Source organism: Martes martes (genome assembly GCF_963455335.1).
Source record: "Martes martes genome assembly, chromosome: 10".
Classification (NCBI taxonomy): domain Eukaryota; kingdom Metazoa; phylum Chordata; class Mammalia; order Carnivora; family Mustelidae; genus Martes; species Martes martes.
The window spans coordinates 47,703,850-47,728,792 of NC_137898.1; the positions used below are offsets into that span (position 1 = coordinate 47,703,850).

The following is a 24,943-nucleotide window of genomic DNA, read 5'->3' on the forward strand; positions in this document are numbered from 1 at the left end:
CTCTTTAATATGCATTTTTTCATCTGTAAAGTAGGGCAAGTAATAGTACTTTCTTTATAGAGACTGGGAATGATTGAGATCATGAAAATAAATCCCTTAGCACAGGGCCTAGTAACAGCTCAGTCTCCGTAAATGCTGATTGCTACTCTTATCAGCTCAAGAGGACAGGACTGGGTGTCAGGCCCTAGCAAGGTCATTGGTAGGAGCTGAATGGATATGTACATGCGCAAACTCTTCTGGGAGAAATCGTGACAAACACCGAGGCAGTGAGATTTAAGAGCTGCCTAAAAGTTCCCAGTAAATTGCCAACGATCAGAAAAACATGACAACTGGTGTCAGGGGTGATGAAAAGTGTGTGCAGAGTCTGCAGAGAAGTGCGACTATGGAAAGAACACCACCCAAATGATGAGAGATCGCTTTGTGCCTTTTAAGAAACAATTTTCACAGCAAAGCTCAGAGAAAAGAGAGGCCTCTTGCATCATGGGGACAAGGTAATAAGGTTATAAAAATGGAACTCAAATAAACCACACACAGGGCCCACATGGGCCCAATTTTCCAGAAAAAAACAGCGATTGCTACAGCATTCAGATAAGGGAGTCACACTTGGGTCTCAGCATTGCCAAGAGCTTTCAAATACCATTAGGCTGCAGAAAAGCTACTGGGTTTGCCAGATTAGCAGAGCCAGCTCTCACCTGCCCCTATCATGCGCGCCTCTTTCTACTGACATGAGGACACAGACAACCCAATGCCTGTGCCTTCTTCCCCACCTTCAACACACAGAATCATCCAGAATGGACAGCACATTGCTATCTGCAGCCGGCTGCCTTCTCCAGAGGCCCACCCGGCTCTCTCCTTGCCTCAGACTTGCTCTTAAATCTCACCTCCTGGAGCACCTGCTGGCCTTTGTGCTGGGGGCCCTGTTGACAAACCCCCTCCTTGAAGCTCTTTCTTCCTGTGGCTCCTCTCGGCTCTCAGCAAACTCCCCCACCCCCACCCCTGCAATCCCTCTCATCTCCACCCTGAGCAATCTTCCACCTGTGTACCCCGGATCACTGGCACTCCAAACCTCTGGTTCTAGTGTCTGCTTTTCCCCTGTCAGAGGCAGGACAGCTTTGGGGTTAGAAGCAGAGATTCTGGAGCCAAATCAACTGGGTCTGATCTTCGCTCTACGGCAGCATGGTCTTGGGCAGCTAAAGAATTCCTTTATGTCTATTTCTTCAACTGTGAAATGGAGGCAATGATAGTACCTGCCTTGGATCACTGTAGAGATTAGATGTGTTAATAGATAGGAAGTGCTTAGAGCCATGCCTGGCATCTGATACAGACCCGAAAACAACAGTTTCAGCCAAACCCTAGACCTATCCCCATGTCCTTCCACTTCCATCCGCTCTATCCACCTTTTAGCTTTGCTAGCCACGTCCAGTCCCCATGTCAGCCAGTCCTTTAAGGTGCTGACAAAAGCAACTCCTCCACAGCCCCTTCCTTGACTCTCCATCTACCACCCTCCCCCCTTCCCACACTAGCCTCCAGAGGAGGCGGAACTCCGCCCCTTCCCTAGCAGGGCGAGGCTGACTGCCCAGGACGCTCTCCTTAGCTGCCCTTGAAGGATCCTCAGCTTAGACTTCTTTCATCCTTCCCACTCCCAGTTCATGAGCTCCTCAGAAATACGGGTGGTGCACTGGGTTTTTTCTTCCCCAATTTTTATTCCCCGCAACCTTATGTGCTGGGAAGACTCAGCTGACATCTGCTGGATTAGGTTGAAACGGTCCACGTACTCATCAACCAGACACTGAAATGGCAACAACAGATCATCCGGGCCCAGGAAGCCTTTCCCGCCACCCAAAAGCCACACGGATTCCAGGCTAAAGAGAGCACTGGGAACCACATTAGTGACGCTCGCTCGTTTGTCGGTTTCATTCTGGTTGTTTCCTTATGACCAACAGAAAGCCAAGCTTGCACCTGCTTCCACTGCTGAGAGCACTTCCTGACGGGCTCACTCTGGCTTAAGGAGCCGTGTGTGTTTGTTTGTTTGTTTGTGAAAATCCCATTTACTTTTTCTTGTTTTAGGGCATTTCTTGAAAACGTCATTAGGAAGGAAAGGATCACTGTTTATTTTATTCTACTGTTTTAATCACAGCATCAAAGCTACAGGGATACAGAATTCCTCAATTTGAGCAGACAAATTACTCCTTAAGACAATGTACTGGCTCACCTCCACACTTAGGAACAAACAGGTCAGGTATTAATTGTAAATATGTAGCCTTTCTCTTCTGTCTCATCGCATGTCGCTGTTGCCCTGCTTCTTTGTTCATGGAAAACACAACAAAAACATTCCTAGCATTGAAAGTAAAATTCAAATATATCTTCACAACATTTTTCTTGAAAAAAAGAATTCCGATTCTCTATCTGATCTTGGGCCGTTGCCACTAGCTAGATAAATGCCAACCTAATAAAATGATTCTGGAATACACAAAGACGGCTAATGCAGCATTAGCCGAAAGAACAAAAATTAAAAGCAACCTAAACGCCCCATAACAAACTCAGGGTTTATTAAAAGCATTCCCTTGATACAATGTTACACAGCCATCTTAAATGAGCATGATAAAAACGAGGGAGCCACGTGGAGCAGGCTGAGGATACAATCTTGAGAGTAAAGGGAGTGCAAACATGCAGGCATATATACTGATCCCCCAGGGGGCACATCAGGCCCAGAGTTTGAAGTCAGATGCAAAGGAAGATAGGAGAGAGGTGAGAGAAAATCTCACACAACAAGGCCAGAGAGAAAGGTGGCAGCCAGACAAATGAGGCCCCTGGGCATAGGGCAAGGACCACGGTTAGGAGAGCAGAACAGGAAATGGGAAAGGCTCCACGAAGCCAAGGTCATTTCAGGAATTCCATCCCAAAGCAGGCGGGGGGGGGGGGGGGGGGGGGGGGGGGAAGAACCCTCCCTAGTTTTGCGGAAGGAATCAGTCCCTGGATGAGAGAACAATGTTCAAACCCCTAAGACAATGTCAGAACTAGTCCTCTCCACCCTGTGGTACCAGGACTCCCAACTGAAGGCTCAGCCCCACCCAGGCCTCCAGGTCTAATCCTGACCCCAGGCAGGAGGGATTTAGGAGGCTCTAGTTTACCACCCAGGGACTTGGTTTGGTGCTAAACTGGCAGATAAAGAAAGCGAACCCCTGGGGCGCCTGGGTGGCTCAGTGGGTTAAAGCCTCTGCCTTCGGCTCAGGTCATGATCTCAGGGTCCTGGGATCAGCCCCTTGTCCTTCCGCCTGGCTCTCTACTCAGCGGGGAGCCTGCTTCCCCCTCTCTCTCTGCCTGCCTCTCCACCTACTTGTAATCTCTGTCTGTCAAATAAATAAATAAAATCTTTAAAAAAAAAAAAAAGAAAGCGAACCCCCAAGAGAATGAGCATCTTGACCACAGCCCACAGAGAGTTATGGGCTGTGCTCACACTTGAACCTGAGTTTGCCAGTCTCTCAGTTTAAGGTCTCCTGAAGAGCACGCTGGTACAAAACTGACTGATGAGTCGGGCTGGTCCGCCCAGCACAAAGTGTAGGCACCTGGCTGATTTCAGAGAAACAGTGGCTTATGAATTGGTGAGTCGACCCAGAGCAGGGCAGAAAAATCCCAGTGACCCGGGGACACCAACAGTTCCCCTCGAGGAGATAAAGCTCGCTCCTGCACCCAGTCCATGCTGAACCCCCACTTCTAACTCCTCAGTCCCCTGCACTTTGTTGTCTCAGCTAAAGCTCTGCTGTCCTGTGGGTGCCAATGCTTGTCCCTAATGGCACGGCCTCTGGCACTGGTATGCCACCTGCGGCTCTCATAAGACAACTCCCTCCAGACAGGAGACAACGACTCCAAAGCTCTTCCCCACTTCCCCTGACCCCCTTGATTCTTAGACCTATCCCATCAGAATCCCTAATCTGGACTCTTCCTGCCAAGTACAAGAGGTCAAACCCATTGCCCCAGCATTTACAGTCCTCCCTCACAAGGCCCAAATCACCTACCAGCTCACGCCTCCCAAGGCACCACCGTTGTCCCCGGACTGGCCAGGGGCTACTCTCCAGAAGCCTGCTCTGGAGAGCAGGCTCCCTAGAAGCCAGTGCAAGCGCTCTCTGCTTCTCCCCTGCCTCCTCCAAACTTACCAGTGCTGCTCACGTGGTTCCCAGGGAACGAGTGTAAATTGAATCACACTGTCTCCTTGGGGCCGGAACAGCCAAAGGGCCAGACTCTCACGTGTGGAACTAGAAAGTCACCCAGCCACCATCATTCAAAGGATTAGGCACAGAAGGCCCTCTGCTCCCCCAGATTTGTTCTAAAGATAGTATTAGAGATTTCATCACTTAAGTGGTTGTCAAACTCTTGGTGCCCCTTGGGAGGGGGAGCACATATGAGGTAGCGATGCTGCGGCCACGACCACCCGTAAGGGCTTGCTGAGTCCCTTGCGCCTGTCATGGCTGCCAGCAGCAGACACCTCCTGGGCGCCTACTCCACGCTGCCCCACGGGTGTGGGGTCCTTAGCACACAAATCCCAACAAGCCCGCCTTCACCCCACAGGACTCTGGGCTCATACAGGGAGAAGAGTGAGACAAGTCCCACTAATGCCACAGAGGGAAGGGCAGTGAAGAGTGGAGGAGGCCATGATGCAATCTGGCCTGAGGACGGCGGTCTCGTCCCCTAAGGATGGTCAACACCAACCACGAAAACAACTGCGGCCGGCACTCACTGGGTGTTTCCTACGTGCTAAGCCAAAATACCAGACCCTTCACTTGCTTTAGTGCCAATTTAGTCACACATTCATTAGCCAGCCCCTGCGTGCTGCCCGGCACTGTCTGAGGCTCTGGGGAGACAGCAGTGAGTGAACTACAGGCTAGTCTCCTCTCTCACAGCTTGCAGCTCACCTTTTGTTGAGCAAAGAGACAAGAAACCAAATAAGCAAGTAAAATGTAGACTATGTTAGATGATGGCAAGAGCCAAGGAGGGAAATAAGTCAAAGGGGAAACAGGAAAACATCTGGGAGGCAGTGGGCTGAATCGTACAGCATTAAACAGGGTGACATTTGAGAAAAGAACTGAAGGAAGTGAGTGATCACGCCACACCAATAATCTGGAGGAAGAGCATTCAGGGCAGAGGGAGCCGTCAGAGGAAAGGGCCTGAGCCCGAAACAGGCCTGGCAGGTTTGCAGAACAGTAAGGTCTCCGATGTGGCCAGAGTGGAACAAGAGAGGGGCAGCCAAGAGCATGCATCCGGCCACATGAGTTGTGCACTGCACAACTTGGGGGCAGGGGTAGCCACCTACATGCTCCACAGTGAGCTCGGCACGACTCAGCTTGCTTGGTTACATACCAGGCCCTGGGGTGGGAGATGAGGTCAGAGGGGCACTGGGCAGCCTTTTGGGCCACACGGAGGATTTAGTTTTTTCTTTGAGTGAGACAGGAAGCTACTGTCGAGAGGGTTCTGAGTCAGAATATGACTCGAATGGACCCCTCCTCACTGGGTCACTGGGCAGAGAGCACACAGAGCAGGGCAAGGTTGGAAGCAGGAGACCAAGGCAGAGGCCTGCAGTGATTATAGTCAAGTGCGTCTCGTGTTTCCTTCCCAGTCCCATGAGGTGGTTCTACGATCACTCTTTCATAGAGGAAGAAATGGAGGCTCAAGAGAGATCTGGTAACTTACCCAAGGTTATTGGGTGAGGCACTGGCAGAACCACCAGGATTGGGAAGCAGAGGAAGAGAACATTCCAGGTGCAGTGAGCACCACCAGCCATGAAGCAGGAGCTCGGCAGGGCCTGGCACACTTAGGGCAGGCTCATGGTGCAGGGAATCTAGAGCCCCAGGTCAAAGGGCAAGGGCGGCCAGTGAAGGCCTGTCCATGCCCTGTCTGCTCACACAGATGCCTCCCACCAGTGTCCGAGCCAGCCTGGTTGCCTGGCCCAGAACCCCCAGCTCCTAACCCATCCCTCTGCTCCATGCTTATCCTTCCCATGTCGGCCCACAGGCAGCCAGGAGAACCTTTAAAACACATAAATCATGTGTTGTTTTCTTACTCTCAATGCTCCAGCGGCTTCCCATCATACCAGACACACAGGAGACCCTCAATAAACAGTGAACAAAGAGACGGCTCCCTCATTCCCGCAGCCTCGCGCAGGCTGGTCCTGCTTCAGACCAAGAGAAAGCATGCCTTCTCTGCGCCCTCCTTAGCAGAGGGAGGCAAAGCCATGCCCAGGGGTCAGGGGGGTCTGCCAGCCACTAGTGACCAGGTCAATGAAGCCAGGCTGCTGTGCTAACAAGATGAAACAAGAGGAAACACTGGAGCAGAGAGGATAGCCATTCAGACCACCCCAGAGGCAACTTTGGGATTAAACTTGTTTAAAATAAAACTGCTTATTTCGAAGCAACCTGGACTCACTTCATCATGCTAGGGCCAAGTGAAGGAGGTCTGCAGATGGCCTGGGCCATCGTGACTGTAACAGGTGCACTCCAGACAGGAGCCTTGGCCTTGAGGCCTCAAAGCTCCAGTCCTCGGTGATGACACTGTGTAAGAGAACCCGGGGGCCTCAGAGCCACCGGCACTAGGCAGGCAACCGAAGGCCCTCCTCACTGAGTCTGTGTCTTTAAGGGGTGGATCCAATGACTGCCTCCTTCTCCGAATGCCGCAAACGCTGAACCCCAAAGCTCTCCCAGAAACCAGGGAGACTATGAAATGAAGGTTGAAACAAAACTTTACAAAGTTCAGCCAGTCGATATTAGGACAAAAGGATATATGGCCCAAAGGATCACGACCACTCCCGGGGTTTAAATCCAAGTCCTGTGAGGGCCGCCCTCATGCCGAAGCCCTTTGCTATCTGTAGAACTATAGAAACATGCATACACACACATGCATTTATGCAGATATATTTTTAAAGGAATGGTAACACCACCAAAAAGATGAGAACCGTAACAAGCTTCCCCACTCCCCAAGAAAATTGATTTAGTAACAAAGAGCCGTCCTGTCGGCCCTGGTAGGAGTGTTAGATGATCACAGCATGAATGACTTCTTCTCTGGTTCAACATCACAGCTCACGGGTGGGAGAGCCGTTGAGGGGAGCTCTGGGAGCCAAAGTGGGTCCCAGACCCCTCTGGGAGGCAGGGAACTGGAAGTTTCCCATACTGCATCAAACCAGTGTGAGGAAAGCTTCAAAGGCTTTGTTCTTTGAAGGGGAAGGTGGGAGGAGAAGGGTCAGAAAACACAGTCACTAAGGTCCGCAGGAGGAAGGGAGCCGAGTTTCCACAAGAGTGAGGGTCGTGTTTGTCCTGGTTTTTCAGAAAGCCGGGGCACAAAGAGCAGGACAAATGGCCCATCTGACAGAGAAGTATAATAGAAAAGAAGACTCAATAAGGAAGCTCAGGAAAATCACTCACAACTACCCAACTTCTAGCTTTTCTGGGCAGTTGAAAGGCAAGCAGACAGTGATGGCCAAAGGCCCTGTAAGCGTGGATGATCGAGAGCTGCGGGAAGGGCCATGTCACCCAACATGGCCTAAATCCACACAAGGCCAGACTCTGAGCCCCCAGAAAGGACTGGAGGTGGGTACAGGATGGGGCGGCAGGGAGGAGCTCATTAAAATAACAACAACAACAGAAAATCCTGGCCCTTAAAGGAACAGTAGTCCAGCATCCTTCTGGAGGGACAAGGAGAGGCTGGTCGTCACCAGAATTTGCAAATAAGGGCGAAAACGCAATGCTTGGCCTGGGACAGATGGGGGCTGCTTTGTGTGGACTGGCTCATCGCTCTGTGGGAAAGGAGGATGTGTGCCCGCAGCCCAGAGATGGGCAAGTGCAATGACCCAGAGGGCCAGCCCCGGGGCTTGGGCATCGTTTGCTCTCCCTGCAGGTCTGCAGGCCCACACCTGGCCCCAGGCAGATGGAACAGGAGAAGCAGCTCAGCTTCCCTGAGAGACCTCCCCGATCTCTTCGCTCCTCCCCATCTCCTCTCCCCCCACAAAGCACCAGGGACATAGAAGGAGCCGGGCCTCGGAATCATCCCAACCCCGGCCCAGCCTGTTCCACTACAAAAGGGCACAGGTAACCATCTCTGATGCCATTCTTACAATCCGTAATGAGCTTCATTTATTTCCCTGCAAACCATTTCTCTCACCCACGGGAATGAAAGCTCCATGACGGCAGAGGGCAGGTCTGCCTTGCTCATCACGGTGCCCCCTGACAGCATCTAGAACGGTGATAGCCACATCGCAGGACAGCAACAGATCAATGCAGGGCTTCCGACACCAAGCTGTCGTCTGCGGGAGCTGTGCCAGAGCGGGCCCTGCCACGGTCGGGCCAAGAGCTCGCTGGATGGCCCAGTGGCTTCTCCAGGGTTCCGCAGCCAGCTCAGTATCCCCACCCTTGCCCTACAGGCCTCAGCCCTCCTCTTCATTCTGTCCCAGGAGCACAGCTCTGGCCACTCCCCTGGGCAATGACAAGGGCAAGGGACACCTGTGATGGGGAAGAGGAACAAATACTTCTCTTGAGTCTGCAAATGTGGCGGTGAGAAGAAACCACAACCAAATCTATAGTCACAAACAGAAGGCGGGGAACAGGGACGGAGGACATAGGAAGCGCAGGGCCTGAGAGAACAGAGGACAGGCTCCCCCAGTCCCAGAAAGATGGAGTGGGGGTCCCTGAGGAGCACATGAGCATAAGAGAAAGGAAAACAGCCCCATGGCGGGTGGGAAAGCTGCAAAGTTCACTTCCATAAGACAGGCTGGTCAGATTCCAGGAGCAGAGTTCCTCTTTCCTGACATATTACAAAACAATGGCTTTCTGTGTTGATCTCCACAGGGAAAACATCCTCCTTCTAACAAATCCCTTAACCTGCAGAAAATCACCTGGCTAGGTCTAAGTTAACATGAGAGCTTATAGCCCAGGCCGGGTTGCCAAGAATAAAAATTCTTGATTTGGCTGGAGAGTATTAATTTACGAGACTCATTTTTAACTAGCCGTTTATGATTATAAGAGTAACACAAGCTCACTATTGAAAAACAGAAAACCGCAGAGAAGGAGATGAGAATAAAAATCACCTTGAATTTATGAGATGAGAACCACTGCTAACATTTTGGTGCTTTTCCCTCCTTCTATGCATGAAGCCTTTAACAGAGGCAGGAGCATACTGTGAATGTATGCTCAAGTCCTGCTTTTTCCCAGTTAAGTCCATTTAAAAATACTCCACTGCGTTCCAAGAAAGAAGGTCACCCTTAGTGAATAAACAAATTAAATAACAAAATGAATCAAAGTTAAAAAATTTTTTTGATTATCCACTGAGCCCCCATTTCTCCAGCAAGAGAAAAAAAAAATAAATCATTCCGGCCAGGAGAGAAACACCCATAGGATGGAAACCATACACTTATCTTTGTAATCGCTTACCTCTATCATATTTTCAGTAAACATTTATTGTTTTGAACAAGCCACATTTTTTTTTCCAAATTAACAGGGAATTTTACAACCCCATCTTATTACTTTGAAGCAAGAGGTTAAGTTCTGACAGCCTTAGAAGGCTTCGTCTTCCAATCTGCAGGCAGGCCAGACTATTTAAAAATGATCAGTTCTCATTCATGGACCATGACATCCAACTGGAAGTCCTAGCTCCTGTTTTGTTGGGTTCAATCACCTTTTCAGTGGAATAAGCAAATGGCCTCTCCATACATGTATCATGTGTCCCGCACTACCAGGTTGGGAGCTGCCCTGAAGTCTGCCCATGTCCCGGTAGGGCACCTGGTTGTACACGGAGGTCCAGACTGTGGCCAGTAGACAGCAGAAGAACCGCTCTGCCCAGCAGAGAAGACCACCCGGGATCAAGATCTCTGCACAATGCACTTTCTTTCCCACCTCTCACATTTCACACATTCATTCACATTTCATACCAGTACGTCCATGCCAGCCCTTACAGCAGGTGCTGGGGACACAGGTGAGTAACAACGATGCAAGGCCAGTCTCCACGGAGCTGCAGTTTGCAGAGCCCTTCCCCCTTCCATTACTCTCACCCCAAGCCTGGAAGACAGGAAAGGCCATCACTGTTATTCCCGTATTGTAGATGACAAAGCAAACGTTTTTCAAAGTATTTTGCCCCATGTTATGAAGCAGAAGAGGTTGGACTCAAACCTAGGTCTCCTGGCTCCTAGCTCAGTTCCCTGTCTACCGTACCACTTACACTGATGAATCTTCCTCTAACAGACGACGGAAGTCTTTCAGATTATTCGTATTCCTTCTGGCACTTTGGCTTTACCTGGCTGCCTAGTTTCTGAGCCATGAGTCGCCCTGAGTTCCAGATGGCCGCACATGTCCTGATTTCTCTGTGCCTGCCTAGGTTCTGACCCTGGGCTCAGGCATCTCCCCAGTTCTCAGGAAAGCTTCCAGACTCTACTGAATCCTTCCCATGGGTACTGCAAGGCAGCACACCACAAGCTTCTCCTAATGTTCAATCTCCTCTCCACTATTAAAAATAGATTTTGCTGGACTCATGACCTCCCACTTAAAGATATTTCTCAGCCTCCTTTTGTAGTTAATGAAGCCATATAACTAAGTTCTGGCCCCTAGGATAAAAGAATGTGCTACTGCCAGGTCTTGACCTTAAAATGACACCCCCCTTTCCCCCAGGAGATGTTCACATTAGAAGCTTCCCCCTTCAACCACCAAGTGGAAACCACATGATGAAGATGGAAGGCCCGAACCACTACGTACTATGGACTAGTTTTAGCCATTGTGACTGTGGATCTCTTTAATACAGGAACTTACTTGGTATCCCAACCAAAAAGGCTTGAGTGACAACAGTTGTACATTCTCCAAGTAAAGCCCCTTGCCACCAATTAAATACTTCAAAGAGGAGGTTCAAAACTACATAAGGAAGTGTTCCATTCAGGTTTTTTTAAGGGAAAAATTCTAAAAAATACAAATACCAGGACCTCAAAGATGATTTATGTTCAGATCCCAGGAAAAACTGAAAGAGCCCATAGAAGCGAATCAGCCCCTTCAATAACAGGAGGGGAGAGCGCTGTAAGTGATAAGCACGACCAGTCCTCTCTCCTACAGTGGCTCACTCCATTCCTGGAAAAGGCACCAAGAGCCGAAATGATGTGAGCCAAGGCTAATTTCTCCATGGAAACAATGTGATAACAGGAGCTTGTGTTCCTAACCGAGAACTTGATGGTCAACTTTTAAAAGACATTACATAAATGCCATGTTTGATCATCTATTAAAGCCTTTGGACTTCTTTTTTTTTTTTTTAAAGGTTGTGTGTGTGTGTGTGTGTGTGTGTGTATATATATATATATATATATATATACACATATATGTTTGTGTGTATATATATATACACACACACACACACACACATATGAGAGAGAGACAGCATGTGGGCGAGGGATAGTGGGCAGAGGGAGAGAGAGAAGCAGACTCTCCACTGAGCAGGGGGCCTGATGTGGGGCTCGATTCCAGGACCCAGAGATCATGACCTGGGCTGAAGGCAGATGCTTAACTGACTGACTCAGCCTGGCTCACCGAAGCCTTTGGGCTTTTAAAGCTAGAAGGGCCTTTGGTCTAATAGTCTGCCACAAAAGATATAGGTGTATTCTATGCCATAGAAAGCAAGTGCAAATCAACTAACCCAACACAACCACCAATTACATGACCTTTTATTTATTCTGATTCGCTAACAGTGTGTAGCACAAAACACTTCACTTTAGTAACTACTGCGGACTTCTGAATACAGTAAGTCAGATCAATTAACATCTTTCACAGAAAGCAAAGAGAAACTTGGGAACAGAGTAAAAGTTAAAGTCCGTAAAGCAATGTATTAAGTCCTGGCTGCCACCGACTAGCTTTGGGACCCGGGGCAGTAGTTTAAACTCTCCAGATACTTCATAGCCTGCAAAATGAGTCTTTATAACACCTCTCCTCATGGGGCCGTGGTGAAGACTAAACAAGACAATGCATATAAAAGCTACTTCATAAATCACACACAGAGGTAAATGATACTATCAGAATCACGACATTTGCAAAGACTTTGGTGGGGAGATTTTGACAAGCATCATAATGAATGCTGAGTGGACTACAAGCTACCTGGCCACTTTCTGAAAAACTGACCCAGAGCAATCCTTTTCCCTGCCTTTTGCTGTGCTTTAAATTCCCACATGCATGAGAGGGCAAGAGTTAGTCAATCTGCTACATTCAGGCCTGGCATCCATTTGCTCATGAGCTGTAAGCAGCCAGCGAGAGCTGCTCAATGTCAGCCATGGGCTACGAAGAAGACAGAGTCAGAGTGAGCTGAGGCCACTGTGTAATGTGTCATTTATCGACCAAAAATGCCTTCCGAAGATCTGTGCTGTCAGAAACCTCAAAACCAGGGGCAGGAAGCATGTGGAGTACCAAGGAAAAAGGAGAAAGAAGATGATAGTGGTTGAGAGTGTAGGCTCCAGAGACTGTCCTGGGTTTGAATCATAGCTTTCCCACCCACTGTATGTTATCTGAAGCATCTCTGGGTCTCAGTCTCCCTAATTAGAAAATGAGACTGACAGTGTCCACCCCACAGAGTTACTTATTAAATGGGAAAAGGCATATAAGCACTTCGCACAGTTCTTGGCAGATGGCAAATGCTGAAATGTTAAGTAATAATAATGATGATGATGATAATACCATGTGAAACTAACAAAAATTAAGATCTGGCACATCTCCAATTAAGACTTTTCTACAGGCTTTAGGATCAGGTATTACCTGGACAGTGTGCTGGCTCCCCCATTAGTCCCTAGGCTAATCAAGGTTCTTCTGGATTTCTGCCTCATGCCCCAGGATAGGTGAAACATCCAAGCATACCCAACTGGCTGTCTAGATCCTGACACTTGTTTTTCTGGCTCACAGCTGCCCATCACTACCCTGAGAGGTGTGTGCAGAGAAGAGATTAATGTGAGTATCTGCGCCTAACCTTTCCAGCCATGCCCAGGCTGTGGCTCCCCATCTCTAAGAGTGAAATATATTTCCACCTTCAAAATATGGCCCTACCCAGCGAAGTGAGGCCCGTCAGCACCCATCTGGTGGACAGCGCCTCATCCCTAAACATGCCCTGGAGGCGGGAGAACTCCCTTCATTGCCCTCCAGGCTATCTCTGCAAGGCCAGTACTCCTTCACTGTGAAAACTATGCTGTGGCTCCCTTGAGCCCTGGAGCAACTTTACAGCTTTCAAAACCTTTATTCTTTCCTTATCTCATTGCAGCATCAGATCAACACTATAAGGGGCTGGGCAGGAATTGTTACACCTGTTCCACAGATAAGGAATCAGCCCGTTTGAGACATTTAAGTAATTTGGCTCAGGCTCTCTCGTGCTTGAGTAGCAGAAGCAGCCCAGAATGCAAGTTATCTGGTTCCTCATCTGGTTCTCTTTCCAGAAAATGTGGGTATTTGTTTTTAAACATTCAACTTTCATAATGGTGCTTTGCTTCTGGAGAATTCATTAACTAAGGCAGCTTGGTCACAGTACAGTGAAGATTCACATACTTGAAAGACACTCACACAGGCAGATGTTCCCTGCACTCTAGAAATCTAAAGGGTGACGGAAAACAGCCATGCCAATTAACATAATTGACAATTCCCAGCTCTGGCTCCCTCTAACTGTCTGGATTCAGCTAGCAGCCTCCTATCAGGTCCCTGCTGCAGCTAGTCCCTCTCCGCTCTGATACAACTGAAACACTGACACTGGACTGACGCTTCAGGATAATTATTTCACATCACTGAAATAGTAATCAGAACCAAGTAAAAACCAACTTTAGTGGTTCTCCCTCCACTGCTGACCAGTCTCTGCCTCACCAGGTAAACTTTGACTTGCCACTTAACCTCAGAGTTTCCTAATCTACAAAATGAAGGAATGGGCTAAATAGAGCCTTGTCTATTTCCAACTCATGACTCCAACACCCCAACCAAATCCAAATCCTGCATGTGGAGGACACTGGGAGACAGCAGAGTCCAATGGTCAAGAGCTTCCATGGCCCAGTTTTAAAGCTTTGATCCTCTGCTTTTCAGCTATGCTGACCTTAGGGAGGTCACTGTATCACTCTGTGCTTCAAAATCCTCATCTCTAAAATGATGCTAGTAACTATAATACCCTTTCATGGGGTTTTACAACACATTAAATCAGATCATGCATATGAAATGCTAAGGACATCATAAGACATGATGTGCTTCGTGTTTAGGCATTGACTGATCTTCCAAACTTAAATTTCCACCACTTTTTGAGAACCCTCCATTCTATGCAAGTCTCTGTTCCTGTATACAGGTTGGTCATTCCTACCTCTATGCTTTTAATTGTGCTATGTTCCCACCCATCTACCCCCTGGAAATACCTGTGCTACCCCTTGTCTGTGACTCTAAATCCTACCCATCCTTAAAGGTCTGGACTAAACCTGATCATTTCCATGAGGCCTCCTTCCTCCCATGACAACTCACAAAGAGCTCTCTGGTCTCTGAATTCCTGCAGTACTTACAAATAGTCTAGACCATTTTACTGCATTATACATGGCCTTGGATTATCTTCCATTAACAGATGAAACTGCAGGCTCCTTGGCTATAACAACTCATTCTTCTTTTAAAGAATTTCGAGATTTTATTTTTTAAGTAATCTCTACACCCAACATGGGGCTTGAACCTGTAACCCCGAGATCAAGAGTCACATGCTCTTGACTGAGTCACCCAGGTGCCCCTACAACTCTTTCTGCTTTCTTCCCTCTGGGTTTAGCCTGAGTGCCTGGCATCTGGCCCCTCAGATACATGTTGACTGAATAAATACATGTGTAGTACTTATGCCCAAAGAAATACACAGTAAGTTTTCTTTCCATCAGTGTGGCTCAGCTATTGATTTGTTGTACTTTGAGGCCAATGAAAGATAACGTAAAGATGAACATCAGCCAGGCAAGGACAACCATGGCCAGTTAAGTCCTGATCATCAATCAAAGATACTAGTATCTGACCAGGCGAAGAACAAGAAAAACACAGATGTCCAAGGAAGTGGTCACTTAAACTCCGAAGTATACTGCGAGACCAAGCTTACGAGGGCTAGACAGGGAAGGAAAGTTGAGGTTTTCCCAGGCTGAACTCATTCATTTGGTAAGTATTTATTAAGTGACTACTCTGTGCAGACGCTGTTGTAGTTATGAGGGTAGAGCCAAGAACAAAAGAGACACAATTCCTGTTCAGAGTCCAGCATCTAAGGAGGAAGGCTAGGTATCATGCCACCTTCCAGCTCCAAAGTGAAATCCAGCAGAAACTTCTTGCCCCAACTCCTTGCAACGCCTTCACATAAGGAAAAAAGAAAACAAAAACAAAAACAAAAAAAAAAAACAACAACAACATCTCACTCACAACTGACCACACAGAGGCCATGCTGAAAGTGCTGTTTCAATCCCAAGGAGGCTTCCCTTCTCGAATCTGGTGGGGAAGTCTGCATCAAAGTGCCTGCGCCCTGGGTCATGTGAGCTCTAACACCCTGTGTCCCAGAGTCCTTTAAAAGGCAAACTTGTCAAATAGCAAATGTGGCTCATGACACCAAAGTGAAACAGAAAGGGGCAAGGAGGAAGGGAGGGGTGGTCGTTAGCTAGCTTTCACCACCTCAAAACCTGAGGCTCTTTTCTCCTTTGGAGCAGAAACCTCTTCTATCATCGAAAGCCTTAAAAAAAAATTTTTTTTTCCTCCAGCAGGATACTGAAAATAGCTTTGCATTTAACATTTAAAATTGTTTTTGATCCCACACTCTTTCAGCTCTGCTCTCTCCTGCAAATTCATTCCATTCCCTAAGGGCACTTAGAAGTATAATTCATAAGTAACAAACCATAGTCACCATTTTTATCCCTAAGAGTTAAAAAGAAAAACCAGTTTACATAATTATATGGAAGATAAGTTGGCCAAGAACACAGGAATCTTATCTGGACCGAAAGTTCTAGGACAAAATTTCTTTCCACTCATTAAGGAAGATAGCAGATCAGCATGAGGGTGCAGACGGGGTGGGCTTTTTAACTGCGGAGCACCATACCCGAAACTTCCGGAGCTCCTCATTATTTGAGTACATCTACTTCTTCAAGAAGAAACTGGAGGCAGCCATTTGAGGGTAGGTTGGAGCGATGAAATATGTGTTTTCCCACAGTGGTGAGAAAACAGGCTTTTATATTCAAGAAGGACCTGAGAAGTCAAAGCTCAGGGAGGGCAGCTTCCTCGAAGTTATTCAGCAAGTCAGGGGTGGGGCCGAGATTTGGTCCCTAGCGCTCCCAGCTCCCAGGGCAGGGCTCTCCCCACACTCTGCATGCCACAGGCTCATTTATAACACGGTGAGCTAAATCTTGAAGGCACCATGGCAAGAATTCCTTTCATAAAACTTTTTTTGGCAGACTGGGAAAACAGGAGGAGATGGGTCCCATTGATGCTAATAGTAAATGACCTAGAATGCCACATCTAGATGAGGGGGTCCAGCTGCAGAAGGCGTAATGAATGCTGTGAATACTTCAGCGCTAAACAGCATGGCTTCAACCACAGTCAGCGCGAAATGACGTTTTGTGGGCTTGCCTGGGAATTAAGCCATCAGTCGGTTCATCTTTTTCTATAGAAAAATTCATCCCAGGTTTCAAGTGCCTTACAAATGAACTTTTGGAGCAGACCTGCTTAGAAGATGGCTGCACATGTGAAACAGATTTCTGAGGGCTGAAGCCCTGCACCAAACACAATGAAAACAGCAATCGCTGATGAAACGTGCTAGGGGCACATTTATGAGAAAACCCTTTGAACCGTTAATTTATGTGCAATATAAAGTTTTATTAAAAGCCTTCTGTGCAGAGTCTAGTTAACTGCTCTTTATGCAAGATATAACTAAGGCCCAATGCTCCCATTCTGTATGTGAGTATTTACAGGGATTTTCTGGCACTGGGCTCAGGTTACAGGGAGGATAAAATATCTGTATACAAGGAACATATAAACCGGTTATTAGGCCTTTACCTTCCTCAGAAACAAGCTACTTCCAACCTCAGGGCCTTTTTTGCACTTGTTGTTCCCACTTTCTGGAACACTTTCCCCCAGTCTTCCTGTAGTTGAGCTTCAATGTCACCTCTTCAGAATGGCCTCCCCAGGGGACCCAGCTAAAGCAAACTCCCTCACACCATTCATTGTCACTGTTGTTTTACTCTATGCAATTGCCTTCCTCGCATCGACACTATCGGAAGAGAATGTTTCAACTGTTCATGATCTGTCTCCGGCTGGGACTCTGTTTTGTTCCCTGCGGTATCTCCAGCGCCTGTAACAGTGTTGTGTACACAGTAAGCATCCAATCCACTGCACTGAAGGCCTAAATGAGTACAGCTGGAGAATGGGAAGTGAGAACAAGATACTTACTTGGAAAACGATTTAAAAATGAGAGAACTGGCCATCCCGATTAGCTACAATGTGATAATTTGCTAATTACGAAGCACACTGCTTCTGAGCGAATGGCTGGCAATCGAAAGTGACAAAGAGAGACAAAGTGCATATGTGAAGGGGGCAAATGTCACCAGAGGAGGCTTCACCAAGCAAGAAGTGCAATCTGAGGCAGGCTAGGACAAAGGCGACAGGCTCCTTGGGTCAAGGGGGAGAGGCGAGCAAGACAGACAGCAGGGAGGTGTAAGGCCTGCGGGTGGCTGAGGCAGGGGAGGGCAGAGCTAAGCAGCACGGAACCTCCAACCTCTGGCTCAGTCTGGCAATGGCGGTTGGGGTGGAGGAGCAGGGCCACTGAGGGGGAACAGGGTCCGACTCTGTAGGGCCTGGAGCACTGAACATGGGGGCATCAACCACAGGCCGCTGGCAACAGGGCTGTTTCTGGAAGGCAAAGTTGGCCCCGTTGTATGGGAAGAACTGAAGGAGGCAGAGGGTAGAACAGAAAACAGAAGATACCCTCACTGGTCTAAGTATGAGGGGCAAAAAGAGCTTCTTCCCTCTGCTTGGATAAGAGAATAACATAAGTAAGCAAGATGTCAAGGAACTCCCTCCACCCCCCCTTGAAAAAGACAATTTCCAGAATCTTTCACAATAGCATTCCATGGCAGATTCAGGTCAACTTCCCATACATCCTACACTTGGAACTTGGATCACTCAAGGAGGATAACAGAGGTTCCAAACAATAGCTCTGAGGGCACAGCATGTCTTTCCAGGCCTTCCAAATCCAAGGTGAATTACATTCAGTATAGCCTGTGTTTATTATCTTTCTATTCTTTGGGGGGAAAAAAAGAGTGGTATCTAATTCCACTGTGCAGTATATATTTGAACATTATATAACACATTTTTATGTAACAGGTTCTTGACATAAGACAATGTTTCTCTTACTATCTAAATGTATTCGGAAAACAACTGGTATTAAAAAATATATATATACACCAAGGCTGTTGATGCCTGCTTCGGGTTAAAAAGCTGGGGAGAAGAAGAAGAAGGTGAGAGACATTGAAAAGGTCTCCTCCTCAGTGATGAGCTCTGCAGATGGCTAGAGGGAGGCAAGGGGTACCAAGCTCTGTTGGAAGGTTCATACAATGCCCAGAGCTGCCCAGGGAGGGGCTGGCTGAGCCTGGCGAGGCCCATGTCAGAACAATGCCACAGAAGGGCATGAGGAAGCAAGAGAGACAGACATGCGCAACACGATGTGAGAAGAATGCTCGTGAACCCCTGTAACTGCTCCTCGGGTGAGATCGGAACGGGCATTGTGTCCTGCCGCAGTGGACTTCAGTCGTGATGAAGAGAAGGTGCCTGACCGCATGCATCAACAGTAAGATGGGTCGGCAGTCCCTGTGGGCCTGCGGGCCTTTCAGCACGGTGCTGGGCACCGCACACACAGCGTTTCAGGTGGTGGCTCCTCCCTGGCCCCTGTCCCCACCAGCAGACCCAGACAACAGTGCTTAGAGAACAGACTCTGGAGTCCTCGGACATAGATCCTGCCCACCCCACACCAGCTGAGTGACCTCGGGCAGTCTCCAAAACCACATCACTTGTGGGGGAAAAAAAAAAAAAGGATAATTACGGTACCTACCTCATGGGGTTGTGATGAAGATTAAACAGGTTAATAAACATAAGGTGACTAACATCTTTGCAGGCACACAGTGTTCAATACACGTTAGCCACTAATGCCATCAGTACTATTATTTCTGTTTTGCAAATGAGGTTAAGTGAGACTCAAGCTAACTAAGTGGCCCAGATCACACATTTCAAACCAGCAGTTGAAGGCACAAATATACGCAAACGTTTTACTCAGTATACGTACAACATCCAACAGATAGAGTATTAATCAGAATAGGAAATCAGGCAGACCTCCATCCTCCATCATGGCTGGATGAACATGAGTTTATACCATTTAAAAGTACAGCATGTACGAATGTAAAAATCATTTCTCATCATATGCCAGCACTCAACATTCCCCTAAAGCAAAGATGACTAAAGCTTATCCAATCTCATCCCCCCCAACCACTTTAAGTCCCAAACTCAAACCTCTCTTCCCTGTAAACCTAACTGTTCATGGCCATGTCCAACGTGCGTCTCTGATACAACCCATTCCAACTCCTCCTCCTCAAAGATCACTAACTGATTAGATTGGAAAAGCACATCCTAAAGGCTCCCTGTGCCTGTGATTTGGGGAAAGCAAGATGAACTCCCCGCAAAGTGCTTGGCCCAAGCAAGCAGGGGAGACAGTCTCCCAGAGACAGCCCAGCCCAATATAAATGCAGCAGTACTACGAATTCAAGCTAAACCAAGGGCCGGGAGGCAATGCTGCCAGGTGTCATGGAGGGAGAAGAAAAACACAATGAAGAAATCGTTCCTGGAGGACCACGCACCTGAGCTGGGTCTTAGAGAAGAGTAAGATTTTGACATGAGAAAGCTGGAAGATGGAATGGGCCAAGGGCTGGTCCAGGCAACAGACAGCCTTTCAGTTTGACTAGATAGTCCCTTGCACGTGGACAGGCAGGCTGGGTACGGAGAGATGAGAAGGAGCAGAAGTACCAAGAGCTAACATTCACTGAATGCTCACTATGTGACATGAAGGGCTTCATGTATTTTTTAATAGTTTTAACTCATTTAATCTACACCACAGAGATCCTAGTCTTATAACTGAGGTTACCAAGACACAGCAAGCAAAGCAACTTGACTACACGTCATAAAGCTGGTAAGGAACAGTTAGGATGTGCGATCTGCTCCAAAGTCTGCACTTTTCACCGCTCCAACAAACTGCCTCTCAGGACAGCTCAGCGGTGAGGCGGCATAGGCACCGGTGTGTTATGAGGATGAAATGAGACAGTGCTTGCAAGCAGTTTGCAACCCAGAACTCCAAAGTCACGAATGCTGGCTCTCGGCTGCCGTTAACATCTACAATGAACCTGCTGGCAGCTGAAGCAGGAGAGACAGATTAGGACTGAAAATGAGCCAGGACAAAAACCTACCTTTATGCTATGTAGGAAGGGAACCAAGAAAGCATCATGACCCAAAGGCTGAAGAAGAAGGGAATTTCAAGAAGAATGGAAAGAAAGGTAGGGGAACAGCTGCACAGGGGCCAGGAACAACCATTCTGGACTAAGGACAGGCCCCTGGAATTCAAGACGGAAAGTTGGCAGAGATGTTTGAGAACTATAGAGAAGGTGGTAGACGAGAGCAGGCAGAGGGCGGGAGCTAGGGACAGCGCAGACGAGAAGGCCTCTGGGCAGGGAGGAGAGAGGCATACAGATTCAGGGGTACCATGTACAGACAAGTCAAAGCTGCCTGCTGCATCGCAGGCCCGCAGAAGGGCTATGTCCTCCCCTTCCATCCTTCCTCTACTAAATTGAGATGAAGCTTTCTCTGGGTTTGTGAGGAGGCTGAGGACAAACAGCCTAGAGGATTTTCAGGGAAACAGGACCATGGCAGCGCTGGGAGGGAGTGGCAGCAGGCCCCGAGGAAGGGCTTCCTGTATGCCAGGCATTTGACACGCACCATCTCCCTTGACCCCGACACGGACTCTGTGAGGCAGGCACTGTCACTGCACCGCAGAGGAGGAGCCTGTGGTCAGAGGGATCAAGCAATTGTCTAATCAGAACCCAAGTCCCAGGTCCTGCCACTGGAGTCCAGGCTCCTGCCCAAAGGGAAGGTCCATGGAAAAGAAACAGACGCAAGATCCAGTTGCTTTTTCTGAACTGGAAAGAGAGGAGGAGACCTGGGGGTGGGAAGGCAGAGAAGACAGGACATTCTGAGCAGGAAGGAAGAGATGCTGAGGGGGCTCGAGTCTGAGCAGGGCTTGTTCTGAGAGAGAAAGAGGAGAAAAGCCAGGGTGGCTGTTTGGGGTAAATCTGGGTGTCGTGACAAAGTGGCGAAGTGGCAGTGAGGTGAGAAAAGACTGCAGAAGGGTGACTGATGTGCCTGTGTTCCTGGGCGACTCATTAAACCTCAAGGTCTAGAGATGAGTTTTACTTCCCTGCAAGTATCAACTATGACGCTAACTAAAATCCCTCTGTAACTGTAACATGGTAAGGGGCAGAAATTGCTTCTTTTGAGACTCTCTCTTACCACCCTCAGAGCTGATGTTGCAATCACAAACATGACAGCCCACAGAAGGAAAGAAACTCTTACACTAAAGAGAGATATGAAATATTTCGTTTCTATAGATTTTCATGCAGTTGTGTTAACACAGCCAAGTCTTTCCACGGGGCTTGTTCACTGTTTAGTATATAAATTGCACAAAGATAATTGGCATGGAAGGAAAAAATCTGAAAACACGGCCACTTCCCTTTCTTCCGTGTGGTAGGCAAACCTCTTCTGCAGAAGGCAGACAAACTCCTGAGTCGTCATCATTTTCTAAATCATTCGAAATGGAGTCTTTAAAACCCCATCTGTTGTTCTGTTTAAGTTTCCTATGAAAATAGGACTTCAGCTCAGATGTTCTGGAGGGAAATTACCAACCTGAACTCAAATGTATTAAATATTTAAAGATGCAGAGAACTCTAGAGCAGAAGGAACCTTTGAGATCACCTAGTTCAACTGCCTCACTTTCCACCTGGGGCATATAGAACCCAGAGAGGCTCGGTGACTCACTCCCGGTGGCACAGCCATGAATACCCAAGTCTGGGCCAGAACCAGCAAGTTCTAACTCTCAGGCTAATGCTCTTCCACCACCTGTTCCTTTCTCTCTCCCTCTTTTTAAACTTTAGGAGTTGGAATAAGGCACAGATTTAACTGTAGTTTAAATTATTATTATTACTCACTGGCTACCATCAAAACCAAAATATCTCCACAGATCCCATTTCAGATGATACAGGCAATTTTGAAGCCTTCTAAATAGGTTCAACAAGCTGTTTTAAAGGCTTATCAGTATCGTGAACTCAGTAACTGATCATGGACCAAAAGATTCAATTTTGTGTTTTTATAAAAAATATTTTGGAGTTTCATTGATATGGAAATTTAATTTAACAGCAGTGACTCCCCCCCCCCCCACCTTGCAAGCACAAAGAGCATGAGATTATTCAAAACTGCTCAGGAGCAGCAATGATTATTTTAAGCTCATGATTCAACCAGTACATTAATTAAAAACTCCACCAACCCAAATTGACAGATCCTGATATCAATGGGACCAGAAGAATTAAAATAATAGTTGTCATATAAAAATAGATTAAAACGGGGAACAGCAGCAGATGTCAGGAGGACAAGCCTGCCGTTGTGGGAAATGAGATGCAACTAAGGGGCAGCTTTTGTGGATTTCTTAAAGAACGAAGACCCTGGAAATACAGGTACACTCAAGAAATGCTTCCTCACAAATACCGAATCTTATTTCTGGAAGCTGGGTGAGAAAACTTGGCTAATAATTCCATGCCGAGGAACAGCTCTGTAAGCAGGGAGAAGAGACTGGCAAGCGCCAAAGTGCCCAGACAAGGCTACTGGACCGGGAAGGGGCCAAGAGGCTGAAGCGGAGGAGGGAAAGGGGGATAGGGAATGTGGGGCGAGGGGTGCCAGCCTGGTCCCTCATCGACCAGCACCTACAGTGACATCCGACACCAATGTCCAGTGCAACCCTTTCTTCTCCTGCACCTACCCTCCGACACCTGCCTGCGCTCCGCAGCCGGCTCTCAAGATCCCTCGGTCGTTGAGAGGGGGTCGTTGACTCAAGCCCCACAAGGTCGGCATTAATTTCTGCTCTTCCACTTCTATCTCCGAGCAAACGAGAGCACTCCTGGCTGTCAACGCCCGGCAACCGCGAGCGGGAACCTTTCTTTTCTGACATCTGTCAAACCCGGTGCTACAGCCAGCCTCGCTGCGCCCTCCGCGGGGCTCCAGCGCTTCTAGGGCTGGCGGTGGGCCCACACCGGGACGCCGGGCGACATCCCCGTGCCGTCGGGCACCTGCCCAAAGACCCAGGGAGGATGCTCCCGGGGCTGCCGGGGACCCAGACGGCGCAGGCCGGACGAAAGTTCGAGTCCTGCGGTCTACCCCATTACGGGCCCCGGATGCCCGGGTGCAGCGCGAAGGCCCGCGACAGGGCCGAAGGGGCGAGCAGACTCGCACTCCTCAAGCCCGACGGAGACGCCCTCCCGCCCCCTCCCAGCCCCACAGGCTCCCGAAAGGGAAGTGGAGGAGATGGGGAGGAAGGGCAGAAAAGGCATTGCTTGCCCAACGCCCTTGGGGTGCAGCCGTCAAGAATGGTCCTCTCGAGGGTCCCCACAGCTCCCAGGGATACATCTTAGGACTCGCCCTGAGCCGGATCATCGCTCCCAAAGGGCGGAGCTGGCCCTTTAAGAGGCAGCTGGCTGCTTCCTCCCCCGTCAGGTAGCGATGCCCGCGGAGGGGAGGTGGGTACTCCCGCGGACACTTTCCCGGTCCCTTTAAGGGCGCCTGCGGCACCTCTGCCCGCCCTATCCTGCACCGCCAGCCCCCGCGAGAGAGGATGGGGGCGGCCGGGCGCGGCGCCTTTAAGGGGCGCAGCCTCCCCGCGGCTCGGGTGGGGGCAGGGAGCGGGCACGGGCCCTTTAAGGCCGGCAGCGGGCACGTCGGGCAGGGTTCCCCGGCCGCCGGGCTGCGCCCCGGGCGGCGGCGGGGGCGCCGCGCCTGCCAGGGTGCTAACGGCCCCGGACGGCGTGCCCGGGGCCGCGCCGCTGGCTGCGGCCAGCCCGACACTCACCGTGGCTCGCGGGAGCGCCCGCGTCCGCGCCCCCACTCGGATCCCGCGGCGGCGGCGGCGGTGAGTCCGGCGCGGGTAAACAGGCACCTCCGTCCCTGACCTACTTTCTGCCTTCCCTAAATGTCGCACCACTAACCTACTTTCCGACCAATCCGCTCCCCGCCGGCCCAGGCCCGGCCCCCCGCCCACCAATCGCTGTGCCCAACCCCCCCTTCCCCGCCCACCAATGGAGGAGCCCCGGAGCCCGGATACCTGCCTCTTTCCACCAGCCAATCCGAGCGCCCGAAGGGAGCCGGTCTCGGCGGTCGCCCCCAGCCAATCCGTGCGCCGCTTGGCGGCCCGCTGCCCAGTGGTGTAGCAGCTACAGCCGCCGCTGACCAATGGCGGGGCGGCGGGGGCCGGTTTACCTGCTCCTTTCCCGCCACCAATCGCTGGGCGCACAGAAGCGCACGCCCCGACGAGAGGACCAATCGGCGCGCTTTCCCTGGATTTCCTCGCCCCTGCCCTCTCCCTTCCCCTTAGGTCTCCCGCTCGCGGTGGCCACTGCGGGTGCAGACGCCGCACTCCGGGCGGCAGGCTGGGCTGCCCCTGTTCTCCGGGTCCCCGGCTTGCTCTGGCTCAGCGGTCTCAGCCCTCCTCCTCCCCTTCCTCCCTCGGGCACCCTGACAAAAAGCAGCGTTTCCTCCCTCGTCTCCCTCCAACTCCATCTAGGAAAGCAATTTTAGGAACGCCGAGTGCCAGACCCTTCCTAAAACAGCCGGGCTTGCCAAAGTCCAAACGGGAGAAC

The 24,943-nt window shown here is 49.4% G+C and overlaps 1 protein-coding gene across 2 annotated transcripts in view; it reads right to left on the reverse strand.

The window, feature by feature from the left end:
* The window catches only part of BMAL1 (basic helix-loop-helix ARNT like 1), a gene marked incomplete at its 5' end in the record, with an annotated part of 99,110 nt that extends 74,816 nt beyond the window's left edge, over window positions 1-24,294 (reverse strand). For both annotated transcript variants that reach the window (XM_080817792.1, XM_080817791.1), the window contains one exon: window positions 24,157-24,294. The remainder of the gene's footprint in view (window positions 1-24,156) is intronic.
* Window positions 24,295-24,943: the final 649 nt, after the last annotated feature.